General features: G+C 36.4%; 1 pseudogene; it reads right to left on the bottom strand.

Annotated features, from left to right (window-relative positions):
• Window positions 1–4004: 4004 nt before the first annotated feature.
• LOC123252723 lies at window positions 4005–4948 on the bottom strand (annotated as a pseudogene).

The raw sequence follows: 4948 nt of genomic DNA, 5'->3' as shown, positions 1-4948 counted from the left end.
CTGTTGACCAAGTGAATTTCAAATACAAATATTTCCTACCAATACTAATATAACTCAAGAAATATTTTTTTAAAAAACCCATGGAGAACAGTCCATATTAGTCAGGTTGTAGCTGATCTTGGAGGTAGAGGAAAATCATAAGCCTATCTATTGTTGTCCTTTGATGATCAGAGAAAAGCAATTTGGTTTGCTCTGTGGTAAATAATAAAAAAAAAAGAAACTGAAGAAGCAGAAACATAAACACAGGAGGAGGTTGGATGTTACAGCTAATTTTTAAGGGTTACCTAAGAATGTAGTTACTCATATCTAGAGAGGAAAGTTAGAGGGCCCTCTTTCCCTCCACAATATACCTGGTTCTAATTCAGTTCTAATTAAAGTGTGACTGTCTTGAATGTAGAGACTATCTCACATTTCTCTTAGTATCCCCAGCACTTAACAAAGTACTTGGTATGTAGTGAACACAAGATATTTTTTCTCATTCATTTAATTAAAAAAATAAAATAATGGAAGATGTAATTAATATGAAAAGAAAGAATTAATTTTGATAGTGACTCACATGTAGGTCTTATTAATTATATATGCAATTGGGGATGTGCCTGTCTTGGACTAGTCTTATAAGTAGGTACTAAGGTTTCTGTGGTGCTAGAGAAAGGAAAACATTAACATGTAAATGCAACAAATTTAAAATTGCATAATCTTTTAAAATCATTATTTAATATTTTTTTTCACTCGTTATATGTTGGCACCCTGGGACAAAGATTCTGTTACACTGACCTAGGTAACCTCCAGGGTAAAAATCAGGGAAGAGATTAATCAAAGATTAATTTTTTTCTACTCTTTCTTCTTCTCCCTCTCTCTCTCTCTCTCTCTCTCTCTCTCTCTCTCTCTCTCTCTCTCTCTTTCTCTCTCTACCTCTTTATGTTCTTCTCACTCTTTCTCTCTTTCTCTTCCTCTCTCTTTTTCTCTCTTTCTTTCCCTCTCTCTCCCTTTTCTTTTCTCTCTCTCTCCCCCATCTCTCTCTCTTTGCAAGTGCCTCTTTGCTATCACCATATTCACTCTAGCTCAGCCCAATCAGACAGTACAGTGGTACATGTAAACTTTATTCCAGTGTGAAGGAATTCTGGAATACAAACTAATTACACTTAAAACAAATCACTTGGCCAGACTTGCCTTTATCTGTTTTAATTGTAAAGATGTTAAACAATACGCTCTCTCTCTCCTCCATATGCTCTCCAATTCTGCTTTCATTTGGCCTGATCAGCCTGCCCCCTGCCCTGCTCTTCCCCTTTGCCCCGGCTCCATCTTCAAGCTTGTCTTTAGTCCCCTCCTCCCCCAGGTTAATACAAACCTTCTTTTTGTTTCTGTTGAGACAAGGTAACTTGGTGGTATAGCACAAAATCCATTGGGTGTGGAATTAGCATTAAATCATGGACTTGCCATTTGTTAGCTTTGTGACCTTTAATGAATCATCAACTTTTTATCAGCCTCAATAAGGGCAATGGTCTCTTAAATTCCTTAATCCCAAAGTCCTATACTGCGTAAGCTCCATACAGGGCATACCCTTTCTAGGATATTTCTTCAGCCTTCTCCCAAATCAATTTAACTTCATTTACCTTCTTCACAAATCAGTCTCAGCATTTGTAAAATGATGATGGCATTAGGCTTCAAATGATTCTGTATTATATTTTGTGCATATTGTGGGCATGTGTTTGTGTATGTTGTCTTCACTTATAGAATATAATCTCTCAGAAAATGATATTTATTTTTTGTATTTGTTTCTCCAGATTCTAGCACGGCACGTGAAACTTGGGAGGTGCTAGTAAATACTTGATGACTGAGCTCATTGATTGATAAAAATTTGTTATTCCAATGCTTCTTGCTTCCATAGATAGTACTGAACTTCTAGCTTTGTCCTAGAACTAGCACTGGGCTAGGTTCATAGCCCAGGGGAGTTGGGAAATAGTTTAACTTGGGACATGGACATTGGGAATATATGTTATAAATGTATTTTTGTATTGTCTGATTTTCTATTTTAAATATATAATTCTTTTTTACTCACTGTACAATAACATGTAATTGATGATAAAATGCTCATTTTTAGCATGAAGAAATACAGGAAGGTTGTAGATTTATGAGCATTAATTAGAAGAGCCCGAACCCCTGTATAAGAAGTTTGAGTGTAGCCAGAGAATGTTATGAATATATTATCTCATTTGAGCATCACAATGACTCTATGAAATATTTATCATAATAAGATAGGTATGATTATTCCCATTTTCCAGATGAGGAAACAACTTGCAGCTAGGAGAGTTGGCTTGAAGACTTGGTAGAACTTCCCTTTGACACTCATTGTGTTGCCCTGGAGAAAACCATTCACTTTTGTGAACCCTAGTTTCCTCATATTCTCTCTTCTCCTGGACTTGTCTCCAACTTCCTGGACTTCATGACTTCTCTACTGTTGACTCGTACATTCTGGAACTTTCCCCCAGCCCTTGGGTCTTGCTTACCCTGGAATTGCATAGCACATCTGTGTCCTGTTAAACCCAGAATTTTCCTCTGTGAAGGCTGCTCCACTTCTCCCATCCTTGCATTTTTCTTGGAATTTCCATTTTGTGGAGGGGCCTTGCCTTGATTCTTTTCTCTAGACTCTATTCCTGACTTTCTAGACTCCAGAAGCATGCCACCAGGTACCTTTTCTCCTCCACCTTTAGCTCCATTTTGGGTGTGTGTTATTTTTCTCTATTGTAATGTAAGCTCTTTTAAGCCAGGAACTAATTTTTTTTCTTAATTGTATCCCTAATACTTAGCACGGTGCCTGGCACATAGGAGGAACTTCATAAATGTCAATTTCCTTCCATCCTTTCTCATATGTGAAACAGAAATAGCAGTATTCATATTTACAATGGATCCTAGTTGAATATGAGAAAAACATTTTGAAAAATATACAGTGCTCTAGAAATATAAATTAGTTCAATGGATATGAGTGATCTCATAAAATGCTGTAAGATCTTTTCTATATGTTCCCTAGAGAAGATCTACACATTGTATTAAAGGATTCTTTTCATTCGCTTTGATAATTTGAAGATATCTGTTCAGCAAACAGGCTTTCTTGCTTTATTCTTTTCCCTTAAATGATGATTCAAATAAAATTTCCAGTAAAGATAAGTCCTTAATAAAATTTTCTTTTGAAAGAATTAATTTTCTAAGAAGGTAAAAAAAGAGGGATATGGAAGGGAAGTAAATTAAGCAATATAAAAACAAAAGATATTGATAAAAATTTTTATTTTCAAAAAGGTGTCTGTAATATCATCCTATAAAAGTTGCCTTCAGTATTTATGGAAATAATTATTTACACTATTGTTATTGGAATTAATATAAAAAAACCATACCATAACTACTAATAGCAATGCAAGCATCTTGGACCATTCCAAGGTCCTCATGACACAAGGGTTTTCCAATGCTGAGAGAAGGAACATTATGATGGAGTCTGAATGCAGATTGAAGCATAGCATTCTTTACTTTATTTCCTCCATGAATTTTCCTCTAGTGTTAGTGATATGTTTCTTTTTTTATAATATGATGAACATGGAAATATATATTGTGTAATAACAAGTATACAAGCTATGTCATATTACTGCCATCTTGGGGAGAATAGAGGGATTGGGGCAGGGAACAACTTGGATCACAAAATGCCAGAAAACGATTATTGAAGAGTATCTTGACATGTAATCTGAAGAAAAATTTTAAAGCATAGCATAATGAATAGAAGAACAGCTGAGATGGCCTGGGTTCAAGCACTGTCTCTGATAGGCACTATTTGGCCATGGTCAAGTTATTTACCCTTTTAGTGACCCAGGCAACTCTCTAAGACCAATGTTACAAATAGATAGCCCATCTGTTTTAGTGGACAGAGTTTCGGCCTAAGGGGAACCTATACCAGAAATATCAGTAGTCTCAATTGTTCCCAATTATTACTAATTTGATCATAAAGATAAATATTATTTTTAAAGAGAAATGCCTCTTTTTATCAGCCTCTTCAGGGCATCTTTGATATCCTTGTTCCTGAGGCTATAGGTCAGGGGATTCAACACGGGGGTTAGAATGACATAGAAGACAGAGAGTACCTTGTCCAGGTTTGGAGAATGGACAGAGATGGGATGAAAGTACACACAAAAAGCTGTGCCATAGAAAAGTATCACAACTGTCATGTGAAAGGCACATGTGTTGAAGGCTTTGAGCTTTCCTTTGGTGGAGGTCATTTTCAGAATGGTGACTGTGATGTATCCATAGGACATGGGGATAAGGAGGAATGAGAACAATCCAGTGCGTACTATTAACCAAATTATCACAATTTAGTTAATGAAGGAATTGGAACAGGCCAAGGTTAAGATTTGAGGCACATCACAGAAAAAATGTTTAATGATGTTTGGCCCATAGAAATGGAAATGGAATCCAGAGGTGGTCTGAAAAAGGCTATTGAAAAATCCAATCACATAAGTCCCAACCACCATTTTCCTACACACTTGGAGATCCATGATAGAAGGATATCTTAGTGGGCTACAAATGGCTACATAGCAATCATATGCCATGATGGTCAAGAGACAGCACTCAACCAGAGCCATTCGGGCCATAAAGAAATATTGAGTAGCACAGGCCAGGAAGGATATATTCTTAATTTTTGTGGAAGAAATCAAAGAGCATTCTAGGTCTTTCATTTAGAGGTAGAATAGCAGGTATCTATGAAGGCTAGGAAACTGAGGAAGAAGTACATGGAAGAATGAAGATGAAAGTCACTTCTGATGAGGATAATGAGACCAAGGTTCCAGGTCAGAGTCATGAGGTAGGTTCCTAGAAATATTGTAAAAAGGATCATCTGCATCTCTGGTTGGTCTGAGAATCCTTGGAAAATGAACATGATAACAGAAGCCTCATTTTCTCCCATATCCAT

This window comes from Gracilinanus agilis, chromosome 6, assembly GCF_016433145.1.
Source record: "Gracilinanus agilis isolate LMUSP501 chromosome 6, AgileGrace, whole genome shotgun sequence".
Lineage (NCBI taxonomy): Eukaryota > Metazoa > Chordata > Mammalia > Didelphimorphia > Didelphidae > Gracilinanus > Gracilinanus agilis.
Note: the sequence above shows the minus strand (reverse complement) of the source record. Positions and strands in the feature narration are given on the sequence as shown.